The sequence below is a fragment of the Grampus griseus genome (genome assembly GCF_964374135.1).
Source record: "Grampus griseus genome assembly, chromosome: 9".
Classification (NCBI taxonomy): domain Eukaryota; kingdom Metazoa; phylum Chordata; class Mammalia; order Artiodactyla; family Delphinidae; genus Grampus; species Grampus griseus.
In genome coordinates this window covers 85,303,869-85,320,101 of record NC_139003.1, presented here as the reverse complement: position 1 = coordinate 85,320,101, position 16,233 = coordinate 85,303,869, and the positions used below count along the sequence as shown (strand labels likewise).

The following is a 16,233-nucleotide window of genomic DNA, read 5'->3' as shown; positions in this document are numbered from 1 at the left end:
AATGAAGTTCAGCTTTCTGGTTCATGCAGTGGACTTTTGTTTCAGCTGTTTGAAAAGGGAAGAAAACTGGTAGAAAAAAAAGCGCTGCTTTCTATTTCTCCAACCACCGCATAGCACAGGAGGAATGTCTAACTGACAAAAACACCATTAAAATACATCCTTGCCTTTCATCAAAACCAGCAGCCTTTTCCTTTGCTCTTCACCAACTCTGTGACTGTACTGTCCTTCCACATCTGCCAAGTACGAATCTCTGAACTAGTCTGCCCCATCTTGGTTCTGATTCTTCTTTTGTCTCCGGCATCTTTGCCTTCCCTCCCCGCGGGCAGCCATAGCAGTCCCCTCTCTGTGTTTCTGCCTCCGCAGTGGGCCCTCCACCTGGTCTCTATGTCACTGCTTTGCCCCAAACATGTCTGCATTCATGACTTTCCATACTTTTCAAACCTTTTTTCATGGTTTTCAAACTCTTCTCCTGAGAGGCTGAGGACAGGAAGGGGGAACAGCTTCTATTGAAGGAACCACCTCCTTTTAATTTATTTTACATATTGGCGTCTCATGTAAGGTTTCTTATTAAAAAAGGATTTTATTGTTTTAAAAATAATTTCAAAATTATGGCTAAAAATCTAAATTCTTATTGTATTATTTAAAGTGCTCTGTAATCGATCTCTTATTTATTTCTTTAACCCGATTTCCTATGATTTTTCTATCTACTCCTTCATTCCAGCCAAACGCCTAACTATTCATGTGCTCTAAATGTGTCAGGCTCACTTTACACTTCCAAACTGCATTTACTCCTGGATATTCAGGAGAGCTAGATTCCACCCCTGCATCTACTTCTTATTGGATCTATAGATCATTAACTTTGCTGAGCCTTGGTTCCTGTAACTGTGAAGGAGAAATTTGGCTATTCTCCCCTCATATAGGAATGATAGTTACAAAAATTTTGAGTGGTGCAGTGCTGAAGGAAAAATATGCAGTGTATAAAATGTAACATTCTTGGGCTTCCCTGGTGGCGCAGTGGTTGAGAGTCTGCCTGCCGATGCAGGGGACACGGGTTCGTGCCCCGGTCCGGGAAGATCCCACATGCCGCGGAGCGGCTGGGCCCGTGAGCCGTGGCCGCTGAGCCTGCGCGTCTGGAGCCTGTGCTCCACAATGGGAGAGGCCACAACAGTGAGAGGCCCGCATACCGCAAAAAAAAAAAAAAAAAAAAAAAAAAAAAAAAAGGAGAATGATGATAATATAGATAATAATATCTTATAAAGCAGAAATATATAGGAACGATGTTTAGCTCAAGGTACATTATTAAATGCCTTCGACTGGATAGGCTATAAATCCACATATTTAGCCTGTCAAGTCCAGTCAGGAATTTATTAAAGATCTGTATACTCAGCACTATGCTAGAGCATATAGATGTATGTATCCATCCATCCATCCTATATTAACTGAGCATCCCCTATGTGCAAGACATTGTTCCAGGCACTTAGGCTACACTAGTGAACACATCAAACAAAAATCCCCTTTTCCTTCTTAGGAAGGGGTATTGAGGGCTTTGTATTTTGTTCATGTTGGACTTTCAAGTGAAATCATAAGCACTTTTAAGCTTTTCTAAATCTAAGAAAGGTATAGCTTGCTGACTCGTGCATTGGGCTTTTGTTTCATCTCTGTGAATCAGGGATTTGCTTTCTAGGCACTGATGTTGATTCTTGGGCCCTGCACACCCCACTTAGCCAAGGGCCAGTGGCATAGTTCCATCTGAAAAGCTTGGATGTGCTATGGGAACTGGCTCCTGTCCCTTCGGGACCATAGAAAATACCCCAAATAAAGGCCAAAAATCGCTTTATTAATCAGTTTTTATCGACACTAGTAAGTGGGAATTCTGAGTTCTTAATTTTAAAAGATTATTGTTCACTTGCCAGAGGCAGACACTAAGTGACCACCACATGAAAGAGGCTCAGTCTGCCTAATGAGTTTACAGCCCACGGGGGCAGAGAGTGTTGTGCTACAGTTGTGCAGGAAGCTTTCACAAATACTATCTCACTACATCCTCCCATCTACACAATTACTTCCTGCATGTGCAGATGAGCAAAGAAAGGGTTCAAAGCAATAAATCACTTGCCTATGGTTTCGCACTTTTTAAAGGACAGTTGGAATTTGAACCTGGGGGTCTGACTCCAAAGTTCACGTCTTCTCCTGTGCCACCCTGCCATGTGGGGGGCAGGGAGATAATACTGGAAAGGAATATTGGTACCATGTTGTGGAGAGCTTGGTGCTTAAATCACTGCTTAGATCAGTGGGGAGCCACTGAAGGTTTTGAGCAAAGGAATAATATAATCAGTTAAGCATTTGAGAGAAATTAATCTATCATTGAAATTGTAGGTGCACTGGAAAGGGAAAGATTAGGCAAAAAGAGCAGTTTAGAGGCCATTTAAATAGTCCAAGCCATTGTTTCCCGAAGTGTGTTTTCTGGAACGTGAGTACCTAGATGTTGATAAATGTTATGTGACAACAGAGTTCCAGGACAGGTGGCTCTGAAAATTATCAGTAATTTGCAAATGTGCATTATTGCTGGCCAAGAAGAAAATAACATATGCTGCATTTTTCAAATTTTGGTTGATAATGGGAATCCTTTTTTTTTTCTAGCACCATTTTTAGGAATGAATCTTCTGCTAGAAACCAGTAGGAAATGCTGTGCTAGGTGAGAGGTGCTAGTGTAGTGGCGGGCACTAGGTAAGAGGTAAACTAGTGTGGTGGCAGGAGAGGTGGTTGAAGGGGTAGCAACTATTTTTGTCAAAGAGTAATAGAATCTATAGAATACGGTAAGGGATGAAAAATGGAAGGAGAGGGTAGAGTTGAGAGAGCACCATGAAATATGACTCCCACTGAAGTTAAGTAATGCCATAGCAATGAGAGTAGAGAGGGAGCCGTAAGCTGGGGAGAGTGTAGTAGTATTATTTCTGTTTTGAATAGAGTGACAAGCCACCAGGTAGAAATATCTAACATACAGCTGAACATCTAAGTATTACAAACAGCACAGAATGGATATGGATGTCAATTTGAAGCCACAGGAACCAAAAGGATGGTAAAACATGAGAACTGGAAGAGTGCTGTGTCACAAAGACCAGGAGAGAGGGTTTCAAAGAGGCAGCCATCAGATAATCAAAAACTTGAAGAGCTGATTTCTGGTCCTCAACTCCTACAGAATTCCCACCCTCCGACCTTGACTCTCTGTCGTCTCCTTCTTGCTGGAAAACCTTTCCAGATTTTCTCATGCCCAGCCTGCCCTGACTCCTAGAATCGTCTACTGATTCCTCATGGCAGTGTCGGAAACTTCTACCCCGTATCTGCTCTCAACCTGGAACTGATGCATTACGCCCACTTACAGACTTGTTTTTCAGATCTAAACAAATTATTTAACACCAATACATGTTGGGATTTTAAAGTAGCAAGATATATTTTTATAAGCCCCATATGAAAATTACTTTCATCAGTCTATATTCACAATATACTCAAACTTCTTTTTTTTTTCTTATGCAAAGTATATTTAAGAGGATCTGCATTTACTGTATCTGGATCAGATCCCAAAAGCAAATTTTCATTTCCCTTAATACAGTTTTCTTAAAATAAAGAAACCCTTTATGTCTCTATTTGTACCAAAGGAAGTAAGTAAATTTAATAACAATTATTATTTATAGTACTGAGATCCTTTTCTTGATATTATGCCTATTAATTTAACATAGTTGTAGTTTCTAACTTACTAAATTTGATGGTTCTTTAGGGAGTACATGTTTGGGGATAAAAAATTAAAACATTCACTTTTTAATCTACTTGGTTTGTAATGTCAACAGTAAATAATGTTTATCTTAATATTCCTTAGAGGTCTTAGTCCTTGTTCATTATAAGTTCATGGAAAGAACTTTAAACGAAAGCCTGATTTCAGCAGCCCATAGAGAACTGCCTGATTTTGGTTAAAACTAGAATAATAGTTGGTAGGTTCTTTGTTATGCCTTGCAAGTACATCTCTAGCATAGATAAAGAGATCCAGACTAGGAAACCCTCCAGCATGGACCTACCATGAAAGATCCACTATGTGAATCCTTAAGGGTCTGGATCAAGAGAAATATAGGGCAGAAATATCCAAAGGTCCACTCTTAATAAGACTATAAAACATGCAGTCATCTGATGAACTAATGGCCTAGGTCTTCAGTGAGATATCCAGGGCTTCTCAGGCTAGAATTCTTTGAAACTGGAATATTTCATGGGAGTCTTGGAATGTCCATCTTACCAATGTCAATATCTTATCAACAAAATCTTTTACTGTGTATCCCACACCAAGCCAGGGATCACGGAGGAGCTAAGAGATCCATGGGCCATGGCGTCTAATTTTCCTGTCGTCTCTCTAAATTTCCAGAGACTCAATAAACTTCATATAACCAATGTTGAGGAAACAAAATATGTTTATTTTTATTTCTTGTATTGGAGATTGATCTTGAGTTTCCTTTTATATTCCTCAAACAAAACAAAAATAAATCATAATAAAGAAATCAAAAATATGAAATTGTGGCTTTCCCTGTCTTCCCTTTGTTTCTCATAATTTATGGTAGTTATGTTTTCTATAATGTCACCACAAACACTGAATTAGCAAATACCAAACCATTGCTCCTAGGGGAAATGCAGGGTTAGGCTTCTACGAGCCTCTGGTCCTAATATTTTTGTCAACTGATCAATATATAACCTTGTTTTCAATGTGTTTCTGTTTAAAGACATCTTATTTAGTATATATTGTTGATTCATTAACACAGAATACATGACCAAGAGAACTATAATCATGCTTGAAGGAAGCTTATCTAACACACGTATTTCCTCCTTAAGGTACATCACAGCCTTCTTGCACTGAGGAACACTAGATAGCACCTCAGAACTATGCTCAGGGGCCATTTTAAACAGTGAAAACATCAGCAAAAAACACAAAAATGTGGAAAAACATGGCACTTAGACCACAAAAAGAGCACTTGGTTACAGTATGAGAGCTGAAATAAGACAACAAGAGTGTTGATCTCTGAGCTCAGCTGGGAATGCATGTGTTGGGCAGCTCGAACTTTTCACCACGCTGGCCATGTCTACAAATGGTCCCCAAAGCCCACAAGTATTATCCTGGAGTTATAAATAAATTCTAATAAGTAACTGAATTTGCAAGTATGCAATACATGAATAATGAGGATTGATTTTATACTGTTACAAAATCCAAGGCTTTAAATTCTTAGAAATGTCTATATATTCATTCTAAGTGTTAATTTGGTTTTATCTGTTTTATCACTTGCATTTCTTAGGGTATTATTTGCTTTGTTTGCCTTTACTTGGCATTTAAAAATAATATATAAATTTATAGACTATATAACATTACATATATCTATTATGTTATATAATTTTATATAATATCATACAATATCATATATGTTATATAATTATATAAATTTAAACTGAATAATAAAATTTAGCTTAGGAATTTGTTTCAGTTCATTCATACAAACAGTATGCATCTTAACTTTTGTAATTAAGTTATGCAATTAACTTTTTAGGGAAAAATGAAAATAGTAAACTAATTCCATGCCAACTGAATAATTTCATGCTGCATGTATGTCTTTTAAAAGCCTGTTCTTTCCTCTCTTTGAAACTTGTTTTTTAAAGACTCAAGTTTATCTTATGAAATATATATGTCAGCATATGAATTCTCAATAAATGTTAATTTAAAGGTGATTTCTACTGTGCTGGTAACTAAAGAAAATCTATGAAATGGAGTAAATGTTGTAGTTTTAATAGTAAACATGATTTAAAGTATGGCATTCTGAGGTATAGCATTATCTTATTAAGTTTATTTCTTTCTCCGCTTCTAGTTTGATAATATCTATGATTTGAGTCATATCCTATTGTTTGCAATGAAAATTTTTCAGAGTATGAGAAACTACTTCTTGATCATTATCAAGAGATGTAAAATTGCTTGGCCCTTATTTTAAAGTGTCCACCATTATTTACCACAGCTTTCCTCTGCTTGTGTATTTAACACACAATTATTTCAATCATGTTTACATGTACAAATGATATGGCATGTATTTTGATACTTAATATAAAGTTCAGCTGCAACAACTGCTGTTGCACAGAAAGATGACAACACAGATGCACAAGTTGTGGTCAAGTCATGTATAAACGTAGACTTAAAGTAAGTCGCCAATCACTACCATTTTCATCTCAAAAATAGCATGACATGACAGGGTGAAAAGAGCCTTAGAATGGTAGTTATGGAACCCATGATCTTAGTGAAGAAACTCCCACTTTCTTGTCACTTAACTAGGCATTAGTTTCCTCATCTATAATATGAGGTCAGATTAGAGATCTTAAGGTCCTTTTCAGGTGTAATAGTTTATGACTGTAAATGTTATTAATTAGAAGTCATGTAATAGCAAAGCAAGTCATAAGTATAGATGGTCCTTTAATTAGATCATTAATTCCAATGGAAAATTATAAAGATCTTCTACGTTTTAGTTATTCCTCCATTCAATGAGTCCTTATTTTGCATTTATTGAACCATGCTCTGTACCGACCCTGGGGATGACATAAGTGAAAAAACAGACCCAGTCCTCACTTCATGGAGCTTTAAGTTGCAGAGCAAAGTATTTCAAGCCAGAGCCAGCCTTGGGCCAAGGCAATGTGTTTGGTGTTAGAAAGGGGGTCGGTAATCACACCAAGGCCTTTTCTGCACCTCTCAATTCCCTCCCACTATGCCATGGCATTGGCCTCTCCCTTTGCTAACTCTGAAAATAGCCAACTTTAGAGTCATTCTTTTCAAATTAGACCACAAAGGTTGTACAGTGTCTGTATATAATCATGCCTATGTTGGATATATGCTTCCTGGCAGAGAAGAGAACTTCCCGTTTTCTTTATTAGGCTTCTTTCTTTGCCTCTTAACCCACCTCCATAACTACCAGCACTCCAAAATCTCCCATTTACAAAGCAGAGTGTTTGGAATGAAAGGGATTTTTAAAAGAAAACCATATTCTGTACAAATGGCGTGTATAGCTTTCCTAGGTCTAAAAGTTATATAATGATCATAGGGTTTATTAATTCAATAAAGTACAGATTAGGCAGAATGCACAGAATAAAGATACAGCTGTAGCACTGAAAATATAAGAGCACAGGAGGTAAACATATTAAAACCTTTTGCTTTTACATTTGCTGTTTTCCCTATTTTTTCCCTCTTGTTTTATCTTTGCTTCTGCATTGTGAGGCATAGGGGTACAGAGGAAGAAGAAGCTGTTCTTTAGCAACTAAAAGCATATGGATTGGGGGATTTTACTTTTCTCTTTTCTAAGGCAAGCCCCAGAAGAGGAGCCTGGCCTGACTGGGAGAATCTAGGCTAGGTTTAAGTGGCTCTTCCTCCCTGCTCCACGACTAGCTAACATCTGCTGCTTATTATGTGGCCCATCTTCTCTAATTTTCCTGCTAACTCCCACCCAAAGCACAGAAGACAGAAATATAGTACAGAGGAATGTAGTGGAGCCCAGAGAGATGAAGGTGGTGGGATAAAGATGACAAAGAAAAGAGACTCGAGGGAAAAACAGGGAGAGAAATTGAATCATGGTGGGGTCTGTACCAGAGTCTTGTTTAAAGAAGATATTAAGTCCATATGGAAAGCTAATTTTATAGGATTTCTTTTCCGGAATGGGAATTGAGAGAACAAAGTTAGAGGACATGACTGGAATCAGAGCATTATGGCATCAAAGATAAATGCTTTCTTCATCATTTTGGCAGTGGCCAGTTGTGTTAATAGTTGCTTCAGATTATATTATTACATTGCCATAAATGAAGTTAAATAAACTTTTAGGACATAGACCTTCCAAACAGCTTTACTTTATAAACAGTGTGAATTTTTAGCCAATATACCCAATTTCCAATGTTTAAAGGAGTTTTGCTGTGGAAATATTTGCTTTCATAACAATTTAATTCACTGTGATTTCCTGAATTTTTCATATTTTAAAACACCAGTACTATATCAAATAGAATAATAACATTGTCAGGTAGAAGCTGAATATACTAGATACATATTCCAGTAATTAATATGAAATATCTAGAATAAACAGCATTTACAGTTTAATAAAGGAACTTTAATATTAAACAGCTATTTCAAACTTTTCCAGTGCTGTAAAACTTCAGAAAACGACATTACATGTTATGAGGACTAGCCCCTTCATTTTACAGATGAGTAAACAGGTCTAGGAAAAACTAAATGACCTGTCCATGCCTGGCCAAGGCTGCTCATGTCTCCCAATTTCCATGCCATCTAGTTTACACTGATCTCTAAGGTACCCTTAATTTGTAGCTAGACTATAGAAAAATGCTACAAAAATATAGGCTACCCATATTAAAACTTTCCTGGTACAATGCCCCTGGGATTTTAGAAAGCAATAAAGTTTCCTCACGTCCTTCAAAATAACTGGGCATTACCAAATGAGCTATTCACATACCTTGCTATATGTGAAAATGATTCAGACAATTTCTCCAATATATTCTAACCTGTCACTATAATTTTCTCAACCTGTCTTTCTGTTTATGCTTGTGTGCGTTGTCTGGCTTGGAGTATAAATTCTTAGAATAATATTTTTTTATTATTATGCCTCACCCTGCCAAGAACTGCATTCTAGAAGGCAAGTGAAAAAAAAGTTTTAAATCTCTTTTCTGAAAAGAATAATTTCTGATTATAAATGAAATACTTGCTCATTATAAAAAAGATTAGAGAGACTTCCCTGGTGGCGCAGTGGTTAAGACTCCGCACTCCCAATGCAGGGGGCCAGGGTTCGATCCTGGTTAGGGAACTAGATCCCAAGTGCATGCCGCAACTAAGAGTTCCCATGCCACGGCTAAGGAGCCCTCGAGCTGCAACTAAGGAGCCCACATGCTGCAACTAAGAGCTGGTGCAATCAAATAAATAAATAAATATTAAGAAAAAAAAGGTTAGAAAATACAGAAATTCTCAGGAAGCAAGACAAATCTTAAACAAACAACCTAACCTTACACCTAAAGGAGCTAGAAAAAGAAGAACAAACAAAACCCACAGTTAATAGAAGGAAAGAAATCATCAAGATCAGAGCAGAAATAAGTGAAACAGAGACTTAAAAAAATAGAAAAGATCAATGAAACTAAGAGTTAGTTCTTTGAAAAGATAAACAAAATTGATAAACTTTCAGCCAGACTCATCGAGAAAAAAAGAGGGCCCAAATCAATAAAATCAATAATGAAAAAGGAGAACTTAAAACCAACATCACAGATATACAAAGGATCATAAGAGTTTGCTATGAACAACTATACACCAATAAAATGGACAACCTAGAATAAACAGGCAAATTCCTAGAAGTGTACAATCTCCCAAGACTGAACCAGGAAGAAATAGAAAATATGAAGAGACCAATTACAAGCAATGAAATTAAATCAGTAATTTAAAAACTCCCAACAAACAACAGTCCAGGACCCGATGGCTTCACAGGTGAATTCTACCAAACATTTAGAGAAGAGTTAACACATATCTTTCTCAAACTACCCCAGAAAATTATACAGAGGAAGGAATGCTTCCAAACACACTCTATGATGCCAGCATCACCCTGATGCAAAAATCACACAGAGATATCACACAAAAAAAGAAAATTACAGGCCAGTATCAATGATGAACATAGATGCAAAAATTCTCAACAAAATATTAGCAAACCAAATTCAACAATACATTAAAGCGATCATACACCATGATCAAGTGGGACTTATCCCAGGGGTGCAAGGATGGTTCAATATCTGCAAATCAATCAATGTGATATGCCATATTAACAAACTGAAGAATAAAGTCATACAACCATCTCAATAGATGCAGAAAAAGCTTATGATAAAATTCAACATCCATTTATGATAAAAAAAACACAAACTCTCCACAAAATGGGTATAGAGAGAACATACCTCAACATAATAAGGGCCAAATATGATAATCCTACAGCTAACATCATATTCAGTGGTAAAAAGTGGAAATCATTTCCTCAAAATGAAATCTTAAAAAAAATGAAATGAATGAATACAACAAAACAGAAACAGACTCACAGATAGAGAACAAACTACTGGTTATCAGTGGGGAAAGGGAAGGGGGGAGGGGCAAGATAGGGGTAGGGGACTAAGAGGTACAAACTACTATGTATAAAATAAATAAGCTATAAGGATATATTGTACGGCACAGGGAATATAGCCAATATTTTATAATAACTTTAAATGAAGTATAATCTATAAAAATTTTGAATCACTATGTTGTATACCTGAAACTAACATAGTATTGTAAGTCACCTATACCTCAAAAAAAAAAAATACAGAAATGTATATGACAACTATATTCCTACCACTTTTTTCTTTTTTTATCTTTTCCTACCACTTTTTATTGTAGTAAAATATTCATAACATAAAATTCATCATTTTAACCATTTTTAAGTGTACAGTTCAGTGACATTAAATTCATTCACATTACTATCCAACAACTACCACCATCTATCTCCAGAAATTTTTCATCATCTTATACTGACTCTGTACTTAATAAAGAGTAAATCCCCATTCTCTGCTGCCCCACCCCTGGTAAAAACTGTTCTACTTTCTGTCTCTATGGATATGACTATTCTAGGTACCTCGTATAAGTGGAATCATACATTATTTGTCCTTTTATATCTGGCTTATCTCACTTAGTATAATATCTTTAAGGTCTGTTCATGTTATAGCATGTATCAGAATATCATTCCCTCTTAAGGCTGAGTACTATTCCACTGTATTTACACATCACATTTTGTTTATCTACCCATCTGTTGATGGACATTTGGGTTGTTTTCACCTTTTAGCTGTAATGAATGATGCTGCTATGAAAATGACTGTACAAGTATCTGTTCAAGTTCCTTCTTTCAGTTCTTTTATGTGTATACTCAGAAGTGGAATTGATGGATCCTATGGTGATGCTACATTTAATTTTTTGAGGAACTGCCCATAGTGTTTTCCACATCAGCTGCACCATTTTACATTCCCATCATCCATGCACAGGGGTTCCAGTTCCTCCATATCCTTGCCAACAGTTGTTATTTCCTGTTCTTTTGAAAATGGCCATCCTACTGGATGTGAAGTCCTATCTCATTGTGATTTTGATTTGTATTTTAGAATGATTAGTGATGTTGAGTGCTTATTGACCATTTGTATTCTTCTTTGGAGAAATGTCTATTTAGATCCTTTGTCCATTTTTGAATTGGCATTGTTTTGTTGTTGTTGTTGAGTGTAGTATAATGATGACTTTTATTAACGTTTTAGACTATTTCAAACCATCTTTCCAAATATATATGTTTGTATGTAATTTTATAAAAATTAGACCATCTTCTACATAGGTTTTAATCTTTTTAAATTCTGAATTTAACACATATAAAGTGTCCAAAATATAAAGATACAATTGAAATCAAATACTCAACCACCATCCAGTCAAAAAAAAAATACTGCCAGCTTCAGGAAATTCCCCTCCTACTCTGTCATTCACTCTGTAGTAGCCACTGTATTGACTTTCATGATAATGCTTTTCTTGTTGTTCTTAATAGTTTTACCACCTAAGCATGAATCCCCATACACCATACGTTTTTGTGTTGCCTATTTTTATTATTTTTAAAATTTACTTTATTTTTGGCTGCGTTGGGTCTTTGTTGTGTGTGTGGGCTTTCTCTAGTTGTGGAGCGTGGGGCTACTCTTCATTGTGGTGTGCGTGCTTCTCACTGTGGTGGCTTCTTGTGTTGTGGAGCACGGGCTCTAGGCACGCGGGCTTCAGTAGTTGTGGCATGCGGGCTCAGGAGTTGTGGCTCACAAGCTCTAGAGCGCAGGGTCAGTAGTTGTGGAGCACAGGCTTAGCTGCTCCATGGCATGTGGGATCTTCCCAGACCAGGGATCAAACCCATGTCCCCTGCATTGGCAGAAGGATTCTTAACCACTGTGCCACCAGGGAAGTCCCAATTTTGCCTATTTTTAAATTTGATGGAAACAGAATTCTACAAAATGTATTATTTTGTGTTTGGTTTCTTTCACTCTATGTTATATTTATGAATCATTCATATTTTTGCATGTATATTTTCATGGTTTGGTTTTACCAATATTATATTTATCCAATATATTGCCAATGGATATTGAGGTTGTTTCCAATTTTCATAAATTACTAATAATGCAACTTGAACGTTCTTGTGCGTGTCTCTTGGTGTACTTGTGCATGCACCTCTGTGGGCATTTATCAAGGAATAGAACTGTTTTGCCACAGGGTTTGTGAGATTAGGTAATTTTTCATATAATTATTAGTCATTTGGGTTTAAGTGACTTTATTTTCATGATCTCCATTCTTCCAATATAATGTTTTTCTTTTAATTTCTAAAACTTTATTTGTTCTTTTTTAATAAATTTGTATTATTAGCTTTTTGTATATCAAGTATTTGCATACTTTTTTCAACTTTGACATTTGAATTTCAATTGTGGTATTTACATATATGGAAGTCTTTAGATGTTTCATTTTTATATTAATCTTTTCCTTATGATTCCTGTACAATACTACAATCATATAAATGCCATGTGCATTTTCTATTATTTTTATGGTTTTATTTTTTATGCTTGAATTTTAATATTCTAGAATTTGTTTTAAAGTGTGACATAGGAACCTAACTATATTTTTCCCCCAAATGTTTAAAAAGTTCTTACAATACAATGTTTTAATGAATTCCACCTTTTCCCTGCACTGACATGAACTTATCCATAAGCAAAATGTTTTCTGGTTACATTGATATGGCTCTCTATCCTGGTGCTACTGTCCTACTGTTTAAATATGATAGATCTAGAATGCATCTTAAATCTGAAAGGGAAAATGCACACTTAGAAGTCTTCCTTTTATAAATTTAAATAACTTATTATTCCAACTGGACTTTACAATAAGTTCCAAAAATTCTAGTGATTAATTTGGGAATAATTGGCCTATTTTAAAATGTCTTTATCAGCCTGGGACATTTGTTCACAATTTCTTTTACATTTCCCTATACACTTTTGTAGTTTTCTATATATGGATCTTTCACATATCTTGTTAAGCTTATCTCCAGATTTTTCATCTTTCCCATTGGTATTATGAATCAGATCTTTTCTTCAATATGTTTTCAAACTTCTTATTAATTTGGAAAGCTATATTTTTATAAATTTATTTTATAGATGGACACCTTACTGCATTATAAAATTATTTTGTATTTTTCATGTAGGTATTTATATCAGCTGCAAATAATGACCATTTGCCCCTCTTCCTCATATATACACACTTTCCTGTCTAAATCCCTTGGTATATATTTTCTGAATTATATTCAATGATCATGCTCATACCAGTCACTCTTCCCTACCTTCTTTCTTTTTTTTTTTTTTTTTGCGGTACGCGGGCCTCTCACTGTTGTGGCCTCTCCCGTTGCGGAGCACAGGCTCCGGACGCGCAGGCTCAGCGGCCATGGCTCACGGGCCCAGCCGCTCCGCGGCATGTGGGATCTTCCCGGACTGGGGCACGAACCCGTGTCCCCTGCATCGGCAGGCGGACTCTCAATCACTGCGCCACCAGGGAAGCCCCCTTATTTCTTATTTTAGTGGAAATTCCTCTAGAGTTCCATAATTAAAATGTGACGCTAGCTATTTGTTTGAAATTAGTGCTTAAAGGATAATAAATTCTCAATAGTTAGTACTAAGCCTGTAACTGCTGTTGTCCGATTCTAGCCAAAATGGCAGGAGGCAGAGTGGAGTAGTGAAAAGAGGATGGACTCTGAAGTCACCATGAATCTGAACCCTTGCTTCTCTCCTTAGAGCACAGCCTCTCTGGCACATACCTATTTCATAGGATTATTAGAGAATTAAATGAGATAACATATTCCAGGCCCCTAGTATATTGTTCTGACATATACTGTTTTTATGCACAATCTAAACACTATAGTTTAGATTGTTCAGATTTTTCCAAAAATTTCTTTGTAAGTATAACTAACATTCTATTCATCTCTATTAATTACATTCATCTATTTTTCTCAAAATGCTCAAAATAAGGAGCATCTCTGTAAAAAACAAAAAAATAGAAGTGAAAAACCACTTTGATGGGATACCAGTCAATGCTAAGCATCTGTTTTCTTCTGTGGAATAGAGTGTGTAGTCTCTAAGTTTCATAAGAATATCAGAACATATTCAAAGTGTCTTTGTAAGACGTTCTAGGAAATTTTGTTCCTTTGTGCTTTCTTTTTAAACTAGTCAATACAGTCTATTCTAATTCTGTGGTATATTCTTTTCATCATCTCTATGGCTGGCAAATATTCATTCCCTGAGGATGGAATGGGTTTTGAGGAAAGTCAAAGATTCATTTTAGCTCTCTGTAGACCTAAGTTTGGTGAGTAAGGTAGGAAAACAAGCCAACTGAGAGTGATTTTTTAAAAAACTAACATTGACTACATGGATGCTTAAGTATATTATAATATTGATTATTATAATATACAATTATAATATTTATAGAAACAATATAATATTATTGGAATAAATTAATAGCCTTTAAAGTATTTTAGGTCAACACTCTCTTGGATATCTAAATTCTGATACTTTTGGTTATCAAGAAATATATATAACCTTTTAATAAAAATTTTCAAACCTATACAAAAGTAAAGGAAATCATATAATGAACCCCCAAGTACCCATAACCTAGCTTCAGCAATCATCAATTTATGGTCAATCTAGATTCATCCCCCACTCATTTCCCACACCACCGAACTCCTGATTATTGTGAAGCAAATCCCTAATATCAAAGTATTTTTGTTCATAAATATTTCAGTATGTATCTCTAAAAGACAAAAACTCCCTTAAAATGTAACCATGATGCCATTATCATTCCCTCAGCTAACAAAAATTCCTTAATGTCATTAGCTATCCAGTCAGTTCATACTTCCCTAATTGTGCTATATAATTGTTTAAATTACTGTGCAGTTATGAAACAACTTGATACATAGTTATGTTCAATTGATTTATTTTGTTTTCAGTTTTCAGCAACTGATTTTAAATTTAATTTTCTAATTAAGGTACTATACTGTTCTAAGTCATATCTACAAAATGAAGTATATTCAAAGAAATATTACTTCTATCCCTAGCCCCTTCCCCATTTCCTCCTTCTTCTTATAGTATAATTCTATTTTAAAGTTTATCCTTCCTTTATATTTATATAAGGTAAATATAGTATAGCTTGTTGAATTTAGGAAGGTTTGTGCTTTTGTTATAATGGTTATCTTTATATAATATCATTTCTCATTTTTTATAATTATTTTTGACTACTGTCTTTTGGTTTCACACTACAAGTGACTTCAAGTTAGCTAATATTATTTCTTCACCCTACCCTTCCTCACAACATCAGTTTGACACAGTGTCTGTCCTTCTACAAATATTACCCACTCCTATGGTCTTTTATGTCTGCCCACCTGTACTACCTTAAGTTCTCTAGATGTGTTTCACGCTGTCTCCATGCCATCAGCAAGAGACTATTCTACTCCTTTCTGAGTTTCTCTAATTCACTTAAAAATGAGTGACAGAATAGAACTGTGATCAAATTCCTACAAAGCCTCTCACAAGCTTTGTGACCTTGTTCAAGTTTCTCAAGTAACTTCAGTTTTCTTTTACCTTTTAGATTTTGGATTGTAATATTTATTTCACAGGGTTATTGTGAGGACTAAATAACATACATAAAGCACCTAACATAGTACATAGCAATCTCTTATAAATAAATAAATATTAAGCATTACTTTCAATAAGATAGAAGAATTATTAATTTGTACTTTTTGTGTATTTTCATTTGGTAACTATTTATTGAATAAATTCATTTGATGAATTATTTATTTAGTAAATATTTATTGAATGACTGCTATTTGCTAAGCACTTGCATGTGTGTTTTCTTTCACTTACTCAACAAGTATTTGTGAGTTCCACGTGGGCTAGCCCTTGGACACAGAATGATGGGAAAGGTGGACATGGTCCCTACCTTTATGGAATTTCCAGTCTTTCTTCTTATCATAAGTCATAAATTACACTCTTTTTGAATATACTATTTTTGTCCCAATAACTCCCCTCTTAGAAACCCTTGTGTTCTGGTGCTTTACTTGCCTGGAAATAATTTTC

The 16,233-nt window shown here is 35.5% G+C and overlaps 1 protein-coding gene across 1 annotated transcript in view; it reads left to right on the top strand.

Moving 5' to 3' along the window:
• The window catches only part of CCDC146 (coiled-coil domain containing 146), a gene marked incomplete at both ends in the record, with an annotated part of 109,301 nt that overhangs the window by 30,327 nt on the left and 62,741 nt on the right, over positions 1 to 16,233 (top strand). The window lies entirely within an intron of this gene.